General features: G+C 43.1%; 1 long non-coding RNA gene and 1 gene segment (V, D, J or C); both read right to left on the bottom strand.

Moving 5' to 3' along the window:
- Positions 1-23,263, bottom strand: part of LOC124523595 (T cell receptor beta constant 2-like) — a 196,792-nt gene that overhangs the window by 51,384 nt on the left and 122,145 nt on the right.
- Positions 12,642-13,479, bottom strand: LOC124523603 (uncharacterized). The gene is made up of 3 exons (XR_006965044.1): positions 13,357-13,479; positions 13,134-13,233; positions 12,642-13,007 (listed from the first exon to the last, which is right to left on the bottom strand). It is a non-coding gene; the product is annotated as an uncharacterized LOC124523603 (long non-coding RNA).

Below are 23,263 nucleotides of genomic sequence, written 5' to 3'. Positions count from 1 at the left end.
AACGATCCCTGTGAACAAACACATTTTGTGTCTCTTACTACCTACCGCTCTCCCTTCCACTAACTTTTTCTCCTTCTCGGTAATCCTGAGTTCACGAGTTGTCTGAGAACTTGTCATCACCCTCTGCATCTACATTACTCACGCTCAGGAGTTCACATCGGAGGAAGCCCCCCTCCCGACTTATTTTCCTGTATGACTCAATTATTGAGAGACGCCATCGTAGAATCTTTGAAGGATCTTTGCAAATCTGAGGGTCTTTTTCTTTACTTGATCAGGCTTCAGTTTTATCAAAATTCCCCTACATCTGTATCTGAAAATTGAAGTTCGCATTAGGAAATATTCACTTTGGGTTAATGCCCTCTGGTCTAGTGTAATATCAACCAGGGGTAAAGATTTTGATTATGACAGGAAAGATGTCTTAGAGGGACAAGAATGGGGAAAAAAAAGGAAGCAAGGAATATTAAAGTCAAGGCAGGGATTCCATACAATCTCGTGTGATAACTTTCCCTGATTTGGGTTGGAAATCTTTTTTTTTTAATTTTACAATTTTTATTCATTTTTGACAGAGAGAGAGAGGGAGAGAACGAGTGGGGGAGGGGCAGAGAGAGAGAGAGAGAGAGAGAGAATCCGAAGCAGGTTGGATGCAGGGCTGGAATTCACGAACCACGAGATCACGACCTGAGCCAAAGTCAGAGGCTTCACGGGCTTAGCCACCCAGGTGCCCCACGGTTGGGAAATCTTGAAGGCAGCGTCCCCTCACTCCTTGGTTCACCTCTTTCTTGTGCAGAGAGGATGTGGCTGTGCAGCGCTGTGCATAAACTGCTCGCGCAGAAATACACAGATGTCTGATTGGTGCTGGCAGAGTCCAGGGTCAGGGGAAAATATGGCAACTCATTTCGAGAGACGTGATACCCCTCAGGGACGTCTCCTTTTTCAAAGGCTTCAGTACCAGTTGAGTAGTAGATCAGCTGCAGGCCAGATCCAGGGTCTTGGCGATACCAGTACATTGAAAAGTGATTCATATCCTGTGTGCACTGGAGGGTTAATTTCTTTCCTGTCCCCAAGATCTTATGTCTTGGGAACTGTGTGACTACAGCATCCTTGAGGCCTGTGGCAGAAAAAAAAAGTGGTCAAATAAAGGCAGAGCCTGGGGAGGGGAGACTGATGCTACCGTCCTGAAAACACGTTCTCTGGGTGGAGCCTGGGAAGACGGTGACAGGTGCCCAGGACTCACCTACTCTGACGAGACAAAGGACAACACAGCAGAGGAACCTGGTGCTCATAGCAGGACCTGATGAACGGTGCCGTCTGGTGCTGTGATGAACTTAGTCTCTGAGGCCCACACTTTTTCAGCTGCTTCCTGGCCGGAGACCACACCCTCCTCCCTCACTGCTTCAGAGAAGAATCACAAGCCTCTTAGGCTTAATAGAATGTGGTTGGTTTCCTTCATTTAGGTCACACAATCATGTATGAGGTTCTCTTAAAGCATTAGCGTGGCAGGTTTTTTTTTGTTTTTTGGTTTTTTTACCTCTATGAATTCTAATTTCCCTTATACGATATATCCTTTGGTATATCGTATATGGTGGGTTCGTGTTTTTAGAATTTTTACCAGACCCGGGGCACCTGGGTGGCTCAGTCAGTTGAGCGTGCAACTTCGGCTCAGGTTGTGATCTCATGGTTCATGAGTTCAAGCCCCACATCAGGCTTGCTGGGTGTCCCCCTGTCTCTCTGCACCTCCCCCAGTAGTGTGCTCTCTCTCTCTCTCTCTCTCAAATAAAAAATAAAATCAAATAAAAGCATTAGAATTTTTACCAGACCCTTATTGTGAGTTGAGCAGTGTTGCATGAACCCTTGAGGATTTTCTCCAAACACTTCTCTGGAAACTCACTTCCTCATGGGAAACCATGGTACCTCTCTCCGCAGCTTGAAATTTTACTGTAAAAGTACTCTGATTTTAGCCAGGCTTAATTGTCTTCATTTCCATGAATTTCCACCATATAATCTCAGCATGCTTTCCCCATAACGCCTGTGTTTCCTGGGCTGTGAGCAGGTTGTGGTGGAGAGAACGGAACAGGAAAAGGTGTACAAACACAGGAAAATCTGGTAGGTGCCTGGAACATGCTCAGAGGTGGTCTGGATCTGTTGTAGGAACTCGTTTTACCAGAGGTTTACCAGTGGGGACAAACACTTTGCAGGCACTGGTAGTTGTTGATCCCTTTGGGTGACCTCGTAACTGCTCTCAAAACTGCTTGCCTGGGGAAAAAACATTTTAGGGAAATTGTGGGATGTGAGTCACCACAGATGAACTGAAGTTCCAATGTCATAGATGTGGCTTTCCGCCGTTTAACGCTATTTCTAGGAAGATTTTTTTTTTTTTTCTCAAATTCTGGGCCACCTGAGGAAGTGGCTGTGGATCGTCATAGAATGCTAGCACAGAGCGCAAAGATGGGTCCAGGGCCTGAAGAAACCTCCTCCTTCTTCCAGGAGGCACTGCACGCATCAGGGAATCTTCTTCGGTGCGGCCAGCAGCAAGTGAGCTGTGGATCAGCTGTAGCCGCAACCCTGGGACTTGGTCACGCCAGAACATTCTGTTACAAGCAAAGTCCTAAAGACATTCAAACAAAAGCTTCCCCTCCCCCCCTCCCCCCATTCTGGATTTCCTGAATATTCAAGTGACCTGGGAGAGAAGGAGGCAGAAGTGATAGGCAGGGTCCACCAGGAAGGTCGTTTGGCCATGAAAAAAAAAATAAGGTTTATGCCAGAGCCTAGAAATCCCAGTGTGTGAGTTTTCCTTGCGCTGCATGATCTCACCCGCTCCCAGGAGACAAAAAGCTGGTTCCTCAGAGGAGCCTGCTCCCCAAGGCATGATAAAAGAAGGGACGCGTCGTCTTCCAGCTCTCGTCAGCCTGTAGATGGTTTGCCTGTGATGTCACTGTCCCACCCACGCCCATGGTCCCAGATCCTGCAGAAATGGAGTCCTTCCTTCCCATCACAGGGCATCACCCAGCTAGGCTCCACTCCTCTGGGCAATTCAGATGGGGAGACGTGGTTGTTCTTTTGGGTTTATACATGCTATTCCTTTGCGTTCTTTCTGCCACAGACATAGTTTTTCATCGCCGGCATTCTTTGACGACCACTACTGCATCTAGGTTAGCGGTTACTATAGAAGGCTCTAGAGGGAAACTGCCTGGATTCGAATACTGGTTCCGCCGCTTACTTTCATCGTAGGTGAGCAAACGAACCGTTTCGTGCCTTAATTTTACTGTCACTAATTCGTGCCAATGAAAGCGTGTGCCTCGTGGAGATGCTGTGAAGATCGAATGGGTTAAAATTCAAACGTTAAGAGGTTGTAACAAAGCCCCGTATAAAGTACCCACTCATTAAGATCGAGCTCGCAAAATGGTTAACTAGAAGCGCTGCTACTGATGTTACCACTACTAACATCATCATTTATTATTGAGTCAAATTTTTGTGCTGGGGGTTGCGTTAGGCAGTCCATGCACGTTTTCTCGACTAAATAAAAACTCTGGGAGATACATATTACTGACTCCATTCTATAGACTAGGAAATGTCTTTAGAGAGGCTCAGTACCTTGGTAAAACTAGGAAGTGGCCAGGTAAGTCGAATTCCAAAACCTGTATTTTCAACTATTAATAATGAATTTCTCAAGGTTTCTCTCTCTCTCTCTCTCTCTTTCTCTATCCTTCTCTTTCTCTCTTAAGAGTTTGACTGGAGTCTTATGCCTTCAGGAATTATTTTTCAATTAACTCTAACTTCTAAAACTAAAAGCACACTTAGTATGCTATCTCCATCTGCCTGAAATGCAAAATATTCTTTACTCTCTGGTGTCCTAGGCTAACTCTGTCTATTCTTGCTGCAAACCTTGAGCATACTTTCGGCAGATGGCTTGCTCAAGCCCAATTTTTTCTTTCTAAATTCTTGGTGGATCTCTTTTCTTTCTTTCTTTCTTTCTTTCTTTCTTTCTTTCTTTCTTTCTAAATATATTTTTTAATTTTTTAATTTATTTTTGAGAGAGAGAGAGACAGCATGTGAGCAGGGGAGGGGCAGAGAGACAGGGAGACACAGCATCTGAAGCAGGCTCCAGGCTCTGAGCTGTCAGCAACGGAGCCCAACGCGGGGCTTGAACTCATGAACCTGCGAGGTCGTGACCTGAGCCGAAGTTGGTTGCTTAACTGATTGATCCACCCACGTGCCTCCTATTTCTTATTTCTAAACAAATATCTTCAGCCTTTAGCAAGTCTGAAGTGATTCCAAGTACTTTCTTATCATGCCGAAGCATCCTTGTTAACCAGGTTGGGCTCTTATTATGAGAATTAGGATAGAATTCTGAAGAATTTTGTCCTCATGTAAACATTTCTGTTTATAGTAAATACTTCATCCAACTGATATTTCTGTTGTAGCGATTTCTGTTCCTTTGGCTACCAGTTTGCTTCCAGTAAAGGAGAAAGTTGCAGGGAATGTGATTCTGGGAATGTGCATGCTGCTAAATGCCCCATAAACTCTCTTCCCACCTTTCATTTTTATTGGGGCTGCTTTGTTGCTGGGATGGCGATGGTGCACGTATTTCTCTTAGGGCCATTAGCCACTGTTCTGCTTAGACTTTCTATCTGCATTAGAGTCAGTTTTGTTAGACTGCATTTTCCTAAAATGTGATCCATTTCATTTAGGCTTTGAAGTTATTTGTGGAGAATTGTACAAAATACTGTTTTTAAAAATGTACTCTATTTTGATGATTTCCCCTTGTCATTCCTTATTTAGTATATTTGTTCTCCCTGTCTTTTAGTTGACAAGCAATTTTCTATTTTTCCCAAGAACTTATTATGTATTTCTTAGTTCTACTGTTTCAAAATTTTCTACCGCATTAGCTTCTGCTTTTGTGTTTATCTATCAATCTATATCTATCTATCTATCTATCTATCTACATACCTACCATTCCCTTTATATTGACTTTTTCAGGTGCTTTTTATTTCTTCCTGTGGATTCAAGGTACTGTCAGTGTCATCTTCTTTCAGCCTGATGGCCCTAAGATTTTTCTGTAAGGCAAGCCTGCTAACTAGTAATCTCCTATTTTTTGCTTATCTGGGAATATCTTTATTTCACCTTTGTTTCCAAAGGGTATCTTTGTTGGGTATAGAATTCTTGGCGACTTTTGTTTGTTTCTTGCTGCATGTCACATTATCTTCTGACCTCCATCATTTCAGCCATATTGCTGGTCTCCTACACATGATGAGTCATTTTTCTCTGGTTGATTTCAATATTTTCTCTGTGTATTTTGGCTTTCTGAAGTTTGACTATAATGTCTAGATGAGTATCTCTGTGTTTATTGTACTTAAGGGTCATTAAGTTTCTAGATTCTCTTGATTAATGTTTTCAATGACTAGAGAAATTTTTGGCCATGAATTCTTTGCTCCTCTTTCTCTTGCTCCTCTCTTTCTGAGATTCCCACGTTGCGTATATTAGTAAAGTTGGTGGCATCCGATAAATTTCTAAATTTAGTCCATTTTTGTGTAAAGAGCATTTGCATGGGCAACACTGGGGCGTCTCCTGACACATAGCAACAGAGTTCCAAAATGCATGAAGTAAAAACTGACAGAAATGACAGAAGACATGAACATATCAAAACTATAGTTGGTGGTTTCAATACCCTACCTTCAAAAAATTTAAAAAAAATTTTTTTTAATGTTTATTCATTTTTGAGAGACAGAGAGAGACGGAGCATGAGTGGGGAAGGGGCATAGAGAGAGGGAAACACAGAATCCGAAGCAGGCTCCAGGCTTTGAGCCATCGGCACAGAGCCCGATGCGGGGCTCGAACTCACATACTGTGAGATCATGACCTGAGCCGAAGTCGGACGCTCAACCGACTGAGCCACCCAGGTGCCCCTCTACCTTCAAAAATTGATTGCACCAACTAGACAGAGAACAAGTCAGGGTAAAGAGACTGAACAACAGTATCAACCAAGTTGATTAACTGATGGTTTTAGAACACTCTACTCAACGACCAAAGAATATGCATTCTTTTCAAGAATGTATAGAATGTTTTCCAATATAGACCACATATTATGCCATAAAATAATCTCAGCATGTATAAAAGGATCGAGAGAATGCAAAGTATCTTCTCAGATCAAATTACTTAGAAATAAACAACAGAAAGAAATTTGGAAAATTCCCAAATACTCGGAAATTTAACAACATACTCTTAAATGAATCATGGATTACAGAAGAAATCTCAAAGAAAATTATATTTTTTAACTGAAGAAAGAAATATAAAATATGAAATCACATGGAATGAAGTAGTGATTAAAAGAATATTTATAGCATTAAATGGCTACATTAGAGAATAAAAAAAAAACAAAGGTCTGCATTCTAAGCTAAATTTCTTCTTTCAGAAACCGTAAAGAGAAGCAAAAAGTATACCAAAAGTAAGAATAGGGAAGGAATAATAAAGATCCCATTTGGGGTCAAATAAACAGAAAACAGAAAAACAATGAGGAAATCCATGGAACTAAAAGTTTGTTTCTTGAAACAATCCACAGAAGTAATGAACCTCTAGTTAGGCTGAATAAAAACGCAGGGGACAAGTCAGTCCTCGCATGCGGAATTGGCCATTCCCCATCTTCGCAGAGACTGACCCAGGGTTAGTTTTCTACCCACACCGTCATTCAGACCGCACTGTCTTCTCAGGGCCGAGGAGTCTGGGAAAATCTTCAGTGGCTTTTGTAGTTTCAGATGAGGTTAAGGTGGGGCTTCCTCACTTTTTTATGCAGGCTGTCGGTGCCTGTGTAGCACTGTGGATTCACTGCTGGCACAGAAGTACAGAGATGTCTGTGAGGGGCTGGTGGACTCTAGTGTTAGGGGAAAATGCTCCTTCCTTATTCTAGAGACGGTTGATCCAGAGGAGGCCTCTACTTCCTCCGTGGTATTAATACCATATGAATAATGGATCAGCTGTAGTGCCTTTCCTGGGTCTTGACGATACCAGTACATGCTCTCATGGCCCATAGTTTGAGAACATTCCAGAGTAATCTTCTTTCCTGTTCCTGAAACATAGTGTCTTGGGGTCTGGGAGACACTAGCATCCACGAGACCTGAGAAAAGGAGACACAAATTGATGACAGGGTCCCGGGTGGACCTTGATGCTGGAACCAGGTTCAAAGCCAGAACAGGGGAAAATGTTTCTTTCTGATTTTAAAGAAATCTGTGTCAATGACTTACCAGCACCCAGAAGGTAAAGGGCCACGTAATAGAAGAGCCTGACAGCCATGGCACAGTTAGGGCAGGAAGGGTGTCTCCCAGTTCTGGGGAAGAGGGGTGGGCTCTTGATGAAGTCACCACGTGACAACACAGTCCCTGCAGATCATCTGGGCCCGACAGCCATCCTGTTGACATAGCGGTGTCATCTATCTCCCTTTACCTATCAAAGGACTGATATTTCTGTTTACTTTTCTCACGCCAAGTAGGCTCGATGCTTTGCTGGTTTATCTTAAGTCTCTACTCTTTTTGCAAAACATTAGATTGCAACCATATCACAAGCTACGAAAGGGAGGACTGCAGAGCTTTGAAAGGCTACAACAGGAAGATGTGATCTAGTCGGGAAGGTCGGGAAAGGAAGGGCTGTTTGGGGTGAGCTCTGAAGGATGAGCTGGAATGGATTCTGCAAAGCTGAGAGAAGAGCTCAAAACCAGGTCCCAGGGAACAGGGCGGCTGGATCAGACAGGGCACAAGAGACCGTGTTGGGAGGATTACATGAGGGAACACATTTAGGTCACACGTGGGAAGGGCTTAGGGCGGCAAGCAACATGTGCTGAATTCTCCGAAAAACGTACGGTCATTGTCAGGTGCTAATTACATTGCTTTCTTGGTCTTGTTTCTCATGGACTTGGGGTTCAGATTTTGCCGACTTTATCAACTTAGGCTCCATTTTATCAAGTTCATCTTTCTCTTCACTGCACCATCAATCATGATAGAATAGAAAATTCAGACCTGCAGTTCTTTCTAATACATGCTTTGGTAACACTGGCTAAAATATCTTGGGTGCTGTCGCAGTAAACAGCATCCACACCAAGTACTGTCCTCTTTCCCCCATTTTTTTTTCAACAGAAAAGTCTGTAGCTTCAGTCATGAGTCACAAAGATTAATCCCAGGACCCATTCTCCCTTCCTCTGCCTCTTTTTGCCCTGGTTCACTGGGATTCACAGGTGACAGTCACTCAAAATCTTGCTTAGCTGCTGCTGACCCGGGATTTGGAGCTGACGGATGACCTCTTCAGACTTTATGCATTTTTTTGAGTTTATATATTTATTTTGAGATACAGAGAGAGAGAGAGAGAGAGCTTGAGCATGAGCAGGGGAGGGGCAGGGAGAAAGGAAGAGAAGGCGAATCCCAAGCAGGCTCCACACTGTCAGCGAGAGCCTGATGTGGGGCTTGAATTCATGAACTGTGATATCGTGAGATCATGACCTGAGCTGAAATCAAAAGTCAGATGCTTAACCAACTGAGCCACCCAGGTGCCCCTGGTCTTTATGTATTTTATGTATGACAACTGCACACTCGTGTTCACTCTTGGTCTCTCATACATCCCAAAAGAATATACCAATTTTGACTTACCAAACCCTGACATCTTCTTGTCTGCGAAAGCCTTCCTTTAGACAAGGGTGATCATTAAAATTGAACAACATTCGGTCTTTGCTTTTACTTTGAAAGCTGGTCTTGCCTTAATAGGTAGCATCTAGGAAGAAAAAAATAATAATGAAATTTTACTGCCCCCTGCTGAAAAAAAATGTGAAAAGGATGAATAAACACTTAGAGATTTGGGAAGGGTTTTCTGATGAATTTTAAAGAAATAGGAAGGGGGGAGGCCCCAAGTTGTTCTAAGTGTGAAGATTTAAGAATGAGTGATGAACGGATGAAGACGCCAGCAGTAACTGGGTGTAAAATCTGATTCTCACAGAAGGAATTAAAGAAAGACAGAAGAACTTGGGGCAGGTCTTAGGCTGGGGCAGATATGAGAGGCTCGGGTCCCACTCAGATGAAGGAGTATTTGAAGGCAGAGATGACTCTCCAGCCCTCGTTTCCAGGGCAGGAATAATCCATGCATGGCCCACCTTCCTGGCATAGTTCAGGAAGTGTCTGGAGCAGCTGCTGAGAATTTCTCAGTGTCAACAAGGAAGGCCACAGCAACGATCAAAGAAATTGTTATGTATGCCTCCATACTTTGGGTCCAGTAAAGCACCTTCTCTCATTTTCCAATGTTCTTAGTCTTCCTCTAGCATTATGCTTAACCAAACTTATTTTCTTTCTTTTGAGAGGACTTGTAGGTGGGGAGTGTGGTGGACTTAAGTAAACATGCCCCAGAACTCAGAAAACGTGCTGCTTGCAAGAAAATCCCAAAGAACTACTTGGAAGACGTAGTTGAGTCTATTTTTCTTTCCTTCCTCCCTCCCTTCTTTTCTTCCATCTTTCCTTTGCTAAGTCAGACATTATACACAGTTCTAGGGATATAAAATTGCAGGGACATCAGTCTTCTTTCAAAAAAAATTTAAGTTGATTTATGTATTTTTGAGGGAGATAAGAGTGTGAACAGGGGAGGGGCAGAGAGAGGGGAGAGAGAGAGAATCCCAAGCAGGTCCTGTGCTGTCAGCACAGAGGCCAATGCGGGGCTCGAGCTCACAAACCGTGAGATGATGACCTGAGCCAAAAATGAGAGACTCTGAAACCAACTGAGTACGCAGGCACTCCTGGAGGGACATCACTCTTAAACTAGAGAATATATAGACTCGGTGAGAGTCAGTCTAGAATACAATAAGTATAGTATCTGGAAGGGATAAGAGCTGAATCTTCTCTGTCCACGGGAATCACAATAGCCGTTACAGATAAGCTCATCTCTGAGCTAAGAATTAAAGGCTGTGCAGGAGTGAGCCAGCAGTGAAGAAGTAAGTCCATCTCGGATGAGAGGGAACATTTGCAAAGGTACAGTTGTCCAACTGGCCTTGGCCTCGTCAGGGAAATGTAAGGTGTTTCAGCTGAGCTAGAGTCTCAAGGGCTGAAGGGAACGTGGATGATTTGGCTGCATTTTCGGACACAGATCTTTTCATGAAAGGCTTTGTGTACCGTGTGAAGAATGCCACATGCAATCAGGCTGGTGGCAACATCTAAGACCGAGTAAAGCAGAGGAAGTAAGAGGCTGATAGACCGTCAAGAAGGGCACCGAGGTTTTTTTCTGGGGAGTGGATGATGAAAGTCTGCACTGGAGTAGAAGCGCCAAGGAAGGAAAGGAGCAGCTGAATCAGATAAACATGTGTATTGAAGACTGACGTGTCCCCTGTATCTCCCTTCAGGTGTGAAGGACAGTTTCCCCATCCATTAGGGGTGCTGCTGGCTGACGGCCCTCTTTATGAATGGTCTCAGCCGTCCCTACCACCTGTGGGCGTGCCCTTTCTCAGGGCAACACATTCACACTGACATTGTTGCAAGGAGAGTGGGGTATAAGACCTGGCCCCCTCACCTCCACCTCGGGTGGTTCTCAGGGCCACCCTATGGCTCAGCTAAGGCTCTTGCTAAGGTTGCAGAACAGCCCGGCTTCTTCCTCAGTCCATCCTTCCTTCTTTCCCTTCTACTTATGTTGATCACAACGGCATTTTTTTTCAATATATGAAATTTATTGTCAAATTGGTTTCCATACAACACCCAGTGCTCATCCCAAAAGGTGCCCTCCTCAATACCCATCACCCACCCTCCTCTCCCTCCCACCCCCCATCAATCAACGACATTTTCTAATAACCCACCGAACACTGATCTCCCCTAACGAAGTCTGCTTTCTAGAAAACCAAACCTATGACAATATGAAATACAGAAGTAATAGATTTGCAACTGGATTTAATGAGAGCTTATGGAAGGAGGAATCTAGAATGGTGGTTTAAGACTGAGAAGAAACACAGGGTTTGGGCCAGAATGGGTGCATGTAGGGGAGAGGGGATGATAAATTCAGCAGTAAGTCACTTGAGTTTGAATTGTAGAGCAGGTCCAGGAGACAGTTGAGTCTACCAGTTTGGAACTTGGGAAGAAATTGTCATGATCATGAGTGGGAAGGTTAAGGATGCATATCTATACTAAGGGGAAAAGAAGGCAGAAGAAAAAGTCCTAGGAAAATCTACTAGACATATCCAGTAAATAATTAAAGGGTACAGTTAATAGTTGATGAGAGAAGAATTATTATTACAGAATGAGGCTTCGCTGAAGTGTGCATGGAAAGCAGAGAACAAAACTCTAGCAAACTGACCTTTTAAAGGGAAAGCAGATGAGCTAGAACTCATACAGGAGATTTTTTTTTTTTTTAAAAGGTGTGACATTCTTCTCAGATCAGAACATGTAGAAAATGAAATAACTTGGGTTCTTTGAGTGAACTGTCACTGAGTCATGGATTCTCTTGCCAAAATAATTGAGGCTCGTGGAGTACAGAGACAAAGCACATAAGAAAGTCCTCAATTTGATTCTCAGGCAGGTTTTATGCTATGGAGCCCTTGATTGAGTATTTTTGTGCCGGGAGTTCGCTGGCTCCCAGGAGGGTCCCCTCCGCAGGGGGCTGGAGGCTTATTCCAGGGCCTTTGAGAGAAAGAGGAATCTCCAAGCTCCGAGCTTTGGCTCCATGCTGGGGAGAAGGCACATTCTGGGGGAATCCAGTACATCCAGATAATGACACGGTCTATCTGCTCCTGCAGGTGAAGATTATTCTCAGCAGAGATCCACGTGTGGGGCAGTAGATGAAAGATAACTTTTCTAGATCCCAGTCCTGGTACTTGACAAACTTCACCTTCTGAGTCAGATTTAAATAGTAATGAAATTTATTTAGGATGAAGTTTTAGACAACAAGGTAGTCGGTTTGTTCCTGGTCTAAAGGCACTCAAATACAGAGCTGAAGAATGGCTGGCACTTGGAGGAACCAGGACAGAGAAGGGGACAGCAGGAGGAAGGGGCAGTCGGTAGGAACAGAGTGGAGAGGAGCACAGTGCAAAGTGGGCAGAGACAAAGGCAAAAGAACCATGAAAAACCACATTGTGTTTGAGCTAATAAGAGATGTTCTTATTGAAAATCATGGTGGGGGCACCTGGGTGGCTCAGTTGGTTGAGCGTACAACTGTTGATTTCAGCTCAGGTTATGATCCCAGGGTCGTGGGATTGAACCCTGCATCAGGCTCCTTGCTAAGCATGGAGCTTGCCTAGGGTTCTCTCTCTCTCTCTCTCTCTCTCTCTCTCTCTCTCTTTCTCTCTCCCTCCCTCCCTCCCTCCCTCCCTCCCTCCCTCCCTCCCTCTCCCTCTCCCTCTTCTTCTCCCTCTCCCTCTTCCTCTCCCCACCACACCCCAAAGTAAAAGAAAAAGAAAAACAGAAAATCATGGTGGTATTGACAAATGTCAGGTTCATTCTAGAATGACACTATCGGGCTAGCCCCACTAGAATACATAAAGAGTGTCAGTGGGCAGGGAGATAGGTTCAGTCCAGCCTGTGGTTTCAGTCACCCCATGGCCTAGGGACATTGATCTAATGTGGCCTCAAGCTTAGATTGAGGCACATGGAACATAGAACTACTGAGACCTCTAAAGATCCCCACATCTCACACGGGGGAAGCCTTCTGTGCCCCTCTGAGCAAATGTGCCTGTCTTTCTGTATAGAAAGCAGGTGGCCAAGAAGCACTGTGAAAGTCTCTGGTGGCACAGAAGTAAAGAGCTGTCTGTTTGGGAATGGCAGTCTCTAGGAACAGGTAGAATTTCTCTCGCTCCTTTCGAGAGGCACTGTACCCATTGGAGACCTCTCCTTTGTTAATATTGTCGGTACCGTAGGATAAGTAGACCAGCTGTAACCCCAGTTCTGGGTCTTGTCGATACCAGTACATATAGGCATGATCCATAGTCTGAGAACACTCCAGTACAATGCTCTTTCCTGTCTCTATAATCCCATTCCTTGGGGTCTGGGTAACGCCGGCATCCACGGAGCCTGTGAGAAAACAAGACGGAAACCGGAGCCAGAGCTCAGGAAGAGTCCTCTTGCCACAGGCTCAAGGGAAAAGCTTCAGCCAGGACCTGGGAGATGTAAGGACTTCCCTATGTTTCCCAAACTCACCTGTTCCCAAGAGACAAAAGGCCACACAGCACAGGAGCAAGAAGAGGTCCATGGCGGGGGGGGGGGAGAGGCAAGACGGAGGCGTTTCCAACTTGGAGTGCTGGGGAAACAGGGCACGGAGATAGGAAATGGGAAAAATTCGGTCAGTGATGTCCTTGCCCCTCACAGCTTATCTGGCCTTGGAGAAAGATGCAGCCACACCCCTTTCCCCACCAGGCCTTACCTCCGCTCCCTTATTACTCAGACAGGTGGTGCCTTGGTTTACTTACTGGGGGTCCTACCAGAGGATGTTGAAACTCTTCAACTCCCCCTCTTCTCTTCCTCCTTCTTCTCTGCCACCGACCAGAGACTAGTCTCTTCCTCTTCCCACGCCTTGGCTATTTCAGTAGCTCAAGGGCGTGCCCTCATCCCCGTTGAATAGGCTATGGAGTAAATCCAGATTGCTTTCACATAAAGAGAAACTAGTTCCTGTGGAGGTTGTGACACTGTAACATTTCTTTCTTTCTTTCTTTCTTTCTTTCTTTCTTTTCTGCATTTATTCATTTTTTTTTCTCACTCAGGTCTAGGTAGGCTATGCAATTTGAACATATTCACCATAAAGTTTGAGAGTTTTGTCTTTTCCTAGGGGACCAGCACTATTAACTTGGTTCCAAATTTACATTGCTCTTCAATGATGCTCTTGTTCTGGTCAATGTTTCCTGGGCACAGATCTTTATGGAAAATACAGGCTAATTGTAGGAAGGTATTCTCTTAATGTGGGTATATGCTTTAGAGAATACTTAGCACCTTCCCTCACATTTGAATGAACTGAAAAGAGTTCCGTGAAGAGGTAATTTTAGCTCAACATAAATTGTTCCTGACTTTAGGAGGAAAGTCTTCAGTATTTCATTACGACAAAGTACAAAGACAGCGCAACCACGGGCATTGAGGACGGCGCCTGTTGGGATGAGCACTGGGTGTTGTACGGAAACCAATTTGACAATAAATTTCATATTAAAAAAAAAACAAAGATAGCGGAACCACAAAGATCATGTGAAATATTGATGTGATCAGTTAATCTTCTTTGCCCCTCCAGGTCTGTGCCTCTCCTTGTTCCTTATCCAGGGGTATACCAGAGCCTCCTACACTAATCGGTTCGGCTGTATATCACATCAGGAACGTCTCCTTTTTAATAGCTTCTCTTTTGATTACGAAAATTTATAACATGTATAAAACAGATGCTGTCATGATACAATGAGCCTCCCCGTACCCCCACGTTACCTGGCTTCAATAATTACCAACTCATGGCCTCTCTTGTTCATTTGCCACCATTTCTCTCTCTCGCCTGTTATTTTGAATACTCATTGCTTTATTCAGAAGTACGCAGGTACATTTTGCAGCCAGAGTACAAGTTCTCTATGACATATTCCAGTGTTCTCTCCCTTCTCTCTCTTTCTGGATAGAGTTCTTCATTAATCATATCCATAGAAACTTGGGGTTTCCCCCCCAATAAATTGCTTATCCAGGGGCTTGATTAAAATAAACAGGACAATTGTAAGAATGATTGTCATTTGGGTTTGTCCTTAGTGGGAAAATCATCACCCGAATCTGCAATTCTTAACATAAACATGCTGCTTTGCTGCTCCCCCTCCCCGCCTGCTGTGGGCAGTGACTGGAGTGGGAGAGATTTGGGAGGTGAATGTAAACTGTTTTCGGGGGTCCTGTCCGTTGAGGGCTAGTGGAGTCTGACGGGAGAAGTGTGCAGACGCGTGGCAAAGAGAAGAGAAACATACATCGTACTGGGAGCAGAATCTGTGCCAGAGGAGGAGTGAACGACCATCATCAGAGGAAGGAACACAGGAGACACATAACTGGGTGGGAACAGAATTAAAAAAGACACTCCAATTTCTGCACACCCCAGATGGTCCTTGATGGCACGGACCAGTATTCCCCCTCCTCTGAGATGGCTCTTATGGCTCTTAAATCTTATTTACAACCCACTTCTCCTCTGACCCATCCCTCACCACAGGCAGAGCACACATCTCTCAGTCTCCGCCCACACCCTGCTTTTCACAACATGCTGTGTGTTCCTGGGTGTGATCCTAGGGACACTGGAAGCTCTCTTCTCATTTGTGAATTATTGATCTGTAGACACATCCTTGGGCACAAAGAATTTTTACTACTGGTTAGTGCTTTCTGTGTTGTAAGAAAAATCACAAAGATGTTTTACTGTTTTCTCCCAGAAGGTGTGTAATTACAGCTTTTATACTAGGTCTATGACCCATCTCAAATTGACTTTTGTTTATGGGATGAGGTATCAGTCAAGTATATTTCATTTTACATGATCATCCAATTGTTCCAGTGTTATTTGTTGCAAAAACTGCCATCTTAATGCACTGAAATTTCCAATCCATAGACATGATACATCTTTCCATTTTTAATATTTTCTTTAATTTCACTTTGTGATGTTTTGTAGTTGTTCACTGAACATCTTTTGTTAAATTTATTCCTGTTATTCTTACTATTGTATATGGTATTGTCTCCTAACATTTCTTTTTCAATTGTTTGTGATTAGCATAAAAACACTTGTTTTTTTTTATATTGACGATGTGTCTTATCTTGCTACATTCACTAATTATTTCTAGCTATTGTTTATTGAGTTCCTAATGTTTTTAATATACACAACCATGTGAACTGAAAATAATCATAATTTTATTTATTCCTTTACAATAGTTAGGACTTTTTATTTTTTTTCTCTTATTTTTTTTCACTTGTCACAAGGTCTGGTTAAGACCCCCAATCTAATGTTGAAGAAAAGTGGTGAGAGTAAACATCGTAGCTTAATCCAACCACAAGAGGAAAGTGTTCAATATTAACCATTAAACAGGACGTTCGCTGTGTGTTCTTTGTTGATCACCTCCAACAGACTGGGAAAATTCTGTTTACCAGTTTGATAAGAGTGCTTACTTTGAACGAGTACTGGATTTTGTCAAATTTTTCTCAGCATCTATTAAGATGATCAAATGAAGGGCGCCTGGGTGACTCGGTGGGTTAAGCGTTGACTTTGACTCAGGTCATGATCTCACAGTTTGTGAGTTTGAGCCCCGCGACAGGCTCCGTGCTGACAGCTCAGAGCCTGGAGCCTGTTTCAGCTTCAGTGTCTCCCTCTCTTTCTGCCTCTCCCCCATTCATGCTCTGTCTCTCTCAAAAATAAACATTAAAAATAATAAAAAAAAGATGATCAAATGATTATTCTTCATGATTCTGCTAATAATTCTCCTACAATAAACCTACTTGGTCATGATGTATTACCACTATATATGGATATACACATATGCACACACATCCATATGTATATGCATTTGGATTTGATTTGTTAATATGTTGAAAAGGATTTTTTTTTCATCTACGGTCATAAAAATATTGTTCTGCGATATCTTTGCCAGATTTTGGTATCAGGTTTTTGCTAGCTTCACATAATGAGTTGTGAAGTAGTTCTAAACTAGTAGTTCTAGTTTCTTTTCTTTTTTTTTTTTTAATGTTTTTATTTATTTCTGAGACAGAGAGAGACAGAGCATGAGTAGGGGAGGGGCAGAGAGAGAGAGGGAGACACAGAATTGGAAGCAGGCTTCAGGCTCTGAGCTGTCAGCACAGAGCCCGACGCGGGGCTCGAACTCACGTACCGTGAGATCATGACCTGAGCTGAAGTCGGACGCTCAACCGACGGAGCCACCCAGGCGCCCCTAGTTTAGTTTATTTTCTAAAAAAAGTTTCTGTAAAGTTGGTATGATTTTTTTCCCCCTTAAATGTTTGCCAGAGTTCACCAAGAAATGAATCTGAGTCTGTAGTTTCCTTTGAGGGGATGTTTTTGATAAGTAATTCAATTTCTTTACATTTCTAATTCCACCCTGAATCAGTTTGGTAAGTTTGTGTTTTTCAGGTAATTTCGTCTAGTTGTAATACTTGTATATGATATTCTATTATTTTAAGGTCTGTTGTGTTTATGGAGATATTCTCTTTTTCATCATTGATATGGGAATTTGTGTCTTTCCCCCTTTTGTCTTGACTGCTATGGGTTAATCACTTTTATCAATTGATCAAATTATGAACACAGTTTCCTGTAAATCCTGGAACATATTTCTATAATAATAATTATTTAAAATCTCTTGTCTGAAATTTCTGTGTTATTTCAGGGTTGGTTTCCATTGCCCATTTCCCTCTACGTATGGGGGATATTTTCCCATTTCTTTCCATGTCTGGTGCTTTTTCGTTGCATGACTGAAATTGTGCATGCTGCATGGTTGAGAGTCTAGATTTTTCTTTCTCCTTTCTTTCTTTCTTCCTGCCTTTACTTAGCGAGTGCTATGCAATTTTTCTCTAGAAGCCATTTAATTTATTGACAGATCAGCTAGCTCCCAGGGCGGCTTGTTGAAGTCTGTTAGGGCAGTTGTAGAATGGCTCTTGCTCTTGGACCTGGGTGGCCCCCTTCTTGAAGTGTGACCCCCAGACTTGAGGTGCCAGGTGTATTCCCAGGGGATTCGGTGGGATCGCACCTCTCTGGCTGGTCAGGATTCACATGGACCCCTGGACTGTGTGGCAGCCGGAATCTCCAGCCCTGCTCTCTGTCAGGCTTCACTGAGGCTCTCTAAGTGTCTGCTATTTGGTGTTTGACCCCTGGGCAATATTGGAGCCCTCTGTCTGCCATTTTCCTTGCCTACAGCAGCTCAGCCCTGAACTCTGCTCTCTGTCTCCCTGACGTTGCTCTGCTTGGGTTCCACGCTCTCGTGCTGCAGTTTAGAAGCTGTTCCAATGCACAGACCTGAGGCAATCATGACACCCCCTTTCATCTTCCCTCCTCTCTCTGATGATGGCCCTCCACTGCCTGCTGCCTGATGCCTGAGAGCTGCCTTAAAAAATTCCATCAAGCTTTACAGTAGCTTCTAGATGTAGGCAAATATGGTAACAACTGTCTGTTCTGACTTGAAGCCAAATTCCTGTTATTCTCATTAAGGCCATATAATTATGACATTGTTTATTGCACTTTTAAGGTTCTGATCCTCTTGTCAAGCTGACACGATTATAAGAAGTTTATAAGAGTAACCCTCTGATAGGGTTCTTGATCAAACTGGATAATACAATTCATCGTTTAAGGGTTCTTAAACACTTTTCACAAGTATTATTTATTTCCAAATTTACATGAGACTTTTTATATTTATATTTTCTCATTCCTTGTTAAATTGTTGGTTTGATCCTTTTCTTAAGTTATTATTATTTTTAATATTTTCCTTTGTGTGATTTTTTTAATGTTTTTTTTTGAGGGGCGGGGCACAAGTGGGGTAGGGGCAGAAAGAGAGAGGGAGACACAGAATCTAAAGCAGGTTCCAGGCTCTGAGCTGTCAGCACAGAGCCCAGTGCGGGGCTTGAACCCACAAACTGTGAGATCGTGACATGAGCCGAAGTCAGATGCTTAACCGACTGAGCCACCCAGGTGTCCCCTTTTCTTGAATGATTATATCCATCTTTATAGTAAATGCTGATAGTTTTCTGGGTATCACTTAAAATTTGTTTCCCTAAGTTTATTCCTCAGGAATTTGTTTTAATTTGTCCAAAGAAAAAGTTCTCCCCACAGAGCATATAACATTCTCATGTTTTTGGTAAAAAAAAAAAAATCTATTTGCCATAACTATACATGTTATTTGAAATACACGTATCGTGGCTCTCTTTTTACTCTTCTCTCTTCCCCAGAGACTAAAATTCCACGCAATGTAACTAAAAAATTCCCAATCTTTTTATGTCTCAGTGACTTAAAATGGTGAAATTAATGTGAATCAGCTATCATAACAAGAGCTCAATGAAATTGGTGATTGCCCTGGGTGGCATTTGGTCCTGAAATAGACAATCTGAGGACAAATGTTAAGTCTTTAAGAAAAATGTGTGAATTTTTACTGCTCCTTGCTGTAACCAGCCAGCAGAATCCGGTTAGAAAAAGAGGGAGAAAAATTCATTTGGTTTACTCCAGGGGGCAAAAAGCATAGCCGAATGGATTGAAGCATTTCCTTTTCATTTCTGGATGAAAGGAGGTTGTTGATGGGTGGTAAGCAGTGTGGGGGGCAGCAGTGGTTGGAAATGTTTGTGTGATACCCAATGATGGGAGTAACAATGGGGGAGAAATAGCAGTGTCTTTCATGTAATGGAGGTAACGTGCACCTGCTCAGAGGAGACCCACCTGTTTCTCTCCATACCTACTGGCTCTTTGAAGTTTGAGACAGGGGTGCACCATATAGGGAGGCGATATTTCAGCTTTATTCTAAAATAAAAAAGGGACTGATATCTACAAACCTTTGAGAAAAATACAGAACTCTCAGTAGAGAAATGGCCTAAGAATACAAACAGACCATTTCGAGAACAGAAATCCAGGACCACCATCTAATGAGGAAGGGCTCAAATTCGTTAGCAGTCAGAAAAAATGCAAATGGGAGAAGTGGGGAGGGAGAGACCATCATCCAGCTTCCTAGATTGTTGCCAGTTGATAGTGTAGGAGCGTAAAGTAACTTCTCTCTCTCTTCCTATTAAATTATTGGTTTTATTTATTTTTCCTAAATTGTCATCTGCATTTTTAAGGTAAGCACTGATGGTGTTCTAGGAGAAAGGGGGTGGATGAGAGATTGGAATCTCTTTACCTTCTTAGACCAATAATCTAGACAACTGGATAACGCCATAAGAGGGTAGGGGATATGGGAAGCTTTATGTACTTTTAAGTGAGATTTGAGACTCATACACCAACCTTGCAGGGCCCTCTGATGGTATCTAGATACAGAAAATAATGTACACAAACGGTACTCGATGTCTCAGCAGTCATGATTCTGGGTGTACAATCCTATAAAATGATCCTACAGGTCCAGGAAGGGTTGTATACAAGCATACTCAAAGCTGGCATGACATCAGAGGAAAACTGGGTCTATTCCCAGAGAAACAGGCATGGAGCGCTGTAACTCACTTAGAAGCAACAGACTACAAGTACATACAGAAGAATGAAGCGTTTCACTCACCTGAGCTGAGTGGGGAAAATCTAAAAGGCAGAATTGCATGCATAATAAAGATTTACATGATTTTAAATACATGCGTGCATGCACACGTGGTAAAGGTTGAATGCTCTAGGAGAAGGGTCGTGGTTGGATCATGACCAGGCTATTGTTTCCCCTGGATTTGACCCCAGGTTTAGAACGAGGTGAGCTGGTCGGTAGCATTGCGGTGGAATGATGGCAACTGAACTCGTGACCTTCAGTTACCATCTCATCCTCACCTTCCACCGTGAGGACTGGAAGAAAAGAGAAAGACAGAACACAGGGAGAGAAGAACATGAAGTGGACAAAACAAGAAGAAAAGTGAGCCCCGAGAGGCAGTCATTCCAGCCCCTGGCCCAAGTGGTGTTTTTTTCCAGAATTGTCCATCACTCCTTGATGGCTGCTGAACATCCTTTAGCCTCGTATTAAAGCCACTGTGGCTTAGGCTAGCTCCAGCTGACTTGTTGCTTCCTTTCAACCAAATTCGCCACCCGCTTCCTGAGTGGGGTCCACGACGAGTTTGTGCACTAAGAGGAGCTAACACTTCCGCGCTCTGCGATAGCCGCAGAAGTACAGTGCTGAGCCTCCTGGTTCAGAGGACCGGGTTTCCAGGCTGCAGGGTGAGTTTGGGGGACAGTTAGCTGAGAATCGCTCCTTGAGCAAGTCGATTTGAGTAAGCACTTTATCGTTCTGAAAGTAAATTAAAAAACTTAAACTTTTTTTTCTGGGTCTGTTGATATCGGTAAACAAAAGTATGTCCTTTTTCGGGGATACAATCCATCCTTGTTTTCTGTCCTTTGCCTTTGACCAGATGTCCTGGAGTCTGGGTGACTTTGGCATCAAGACAGCCTTTAAGAAGAAGACACAGAAGCTGTAGACAAAGCCCAGGAGGGATCCTGTGAGGGAAGAGCTTGGGGCTGGGAGTTGACAAGCGGGAACTGGATTTTTCTTTTGTGCTCAGGACTCACTGGCTCCCAGGTGACAAAGGGCTGCACAGCAGAGGAGCCCTGAGCCCATGGTGGCATCAGAGGAGCAAAAGGATGAGGCTTTTTCAGGCTCCATCAACAACCTTCCTGTGACGTGATTGCTTTGCAGACTCATAATCATCATGAAACTGCTTCGTGTCAATGAGCAAAAACACATCATGGCATCGGAAGGAAAGCTTTTATCCCAGCTCAGTAAATACACCCAGTTTGTGTTTTATTCATTTAGAAATATTCATTTCATTTACTCTTTGTCTTTTTTTCTTTTTTGAGAGAGAGAGAGTGCAAGCAGGGGAAGAGGGGCACAGGGGGAGAGAGAGAGAATCCCAAGCAAGTTCCGGCTCAGCACAGAGCCCGACGAGGGGCTCGATCCCACTACTGTGGGATCATGATCTGAGCTGAAATCAAGAGTTGGACGCTCCACTGACTGAGCCACCCAGGAGCCCCTAGAAATATTCACTTTAAAAAAATTTTATATCTAGTTTTGCCAACAGAAACAACATCTATTTTTTAGAAAGTTAGAAAATAAAGATAAAACCACATGACTGCCAAAGATGATGCCTGTTAACACCTTAGTGATGGTCTTTCCAGATCTCTTCTTTCCTCCCCCACTCTGCGTGCATGTGTACATTCTCTTTGATAAAAAGTATATCATTCCGTAAATGCTGTTGTATAACCTTTTAAAAAATTGTATTAACTTAATATAATTTTCATAATCATCATCTTTCACTATCGATGCATTTTAATTTTATCTACTACCCAATTTTTTATTCAGAGTTTAGCAGCTGTTTGAAAAAACCCTTTTACATGGATTTAAAAACAGTTTCTAACCCAGGACTGGGCATTGCTTTTGATGATTAATTATCTAATTATCTTTCCACTTAATACAGGCCCCTTTTGTTACTGTTGTTTTTGTGATTCTGAGGCTAAACACTGCTTTGCAGAATATTTCACCTTCTTGATATTTTTGGTATGTTTTGGCTTGTTCATTTATTGTGAGATAACCTCTCATTTTCTTCTCTGATTTTTCTATCAACCTTTAATTTAAGTAGTACACTTCTTTTTCTTGTGATCTATTTTTGCTTACTTTCTTCCTTCCTTCCTCCCCATCCCCATTCTAGGGAAGTAATGTTAACAGCTTAATGTATACCTTTCCATAGGCTTCTCCTTTCCCCTTCAATTGTTCAATGGAGATTTTCTTCACATTAAAATACTGATATTGAATATATATCCAATAATTTGATAACATACCAATACAATGAGCACTTGAACAAATAACCCCACTCCGGAAATAAAATATTGCCAGCGTCTTTGAAACCTCTTGGTTTTCCCTCCCAGACCTCATGACCTCCCAATACCACCCCTCTATTCTATTCTATTCTAATTACTCTCTTCCTAGACTATTAGCTCCTGGCAGAAAGGATGTGTTTCTATTCAATTTTGTATCCTTTGCATTCAGAAAGGGGACCAGACACAGTAACATCTCAAGAAAAGACACAGATAAATGTAAAAGGAGTGATTAAAACCCGGGAGGGGCACAGAATTAAGTGTATCCCCTGGGTCTGTTCTCTTGAGTGCTTGATTAAGAATCCAGAGAGGGGCGCCTGGGTGGCTTGGTCAGTTAAACGTCCGACTTCAGCTCAGGTCATGATCTCACGGTCCGTGAGTTCGAGCCCCGCGTCGGGCTCTGTGCTGACAGCTCGGAGCCTGGAGCCTGCATCAGATTCTGTGTCTCCCTCTCTCTCTGCAACTCCCCCACTCATGCTCTCTCTCTGTCTCAAAAATAAATAAACGTTAAAAAAAAATAAAAAAAAATAAGAATCCAGAGAGAGGGTGCCTGGGTGTTTCAGTCAGTTAAGTGTCTGACTTTGGCTCAGGTCATGACCTCACGGTTTGTGAGTTCAAGCCCTGAGTCTAGGCTGACAGCTCAGAGCCTGGATCCTGCTTCGGGTTCTGTGTCTCCCTCTCTCTCTGTCCCTCCCCCACTTGTGCTCTGTCTCCCTGTCTCTCAACGATAAATAAGGATTAAGAAAAATTTTTTTAAAAATTGCAAAAAAAAAAAAAAAAAATCCAGAGAGTGCAGGAAGGCTACTCGGCAGAGGGG

The sequence above is a fragment of the Lynx rufus genome, unplaced genomic scaffold, assembly GCF_022079265.1.
Source record: "Lynx rufus isolate CCGP_SWC_20201006 ecotype Redwood Valley unplaced genomic scaffold, mLynRuf1.p SCAF_4, whole genome shotgun sequence".
In the NCBI taxonomy this organism is placed as follows: domain Eukaryota; kingdom Metazoa; phylum Chordata; class Mammalia; order Carnivora; family Felidae; genus Lynx; species Lynx rufus.
This window is presented reverse-complemented; position numbering and strand designations above follow the sequence as displayed.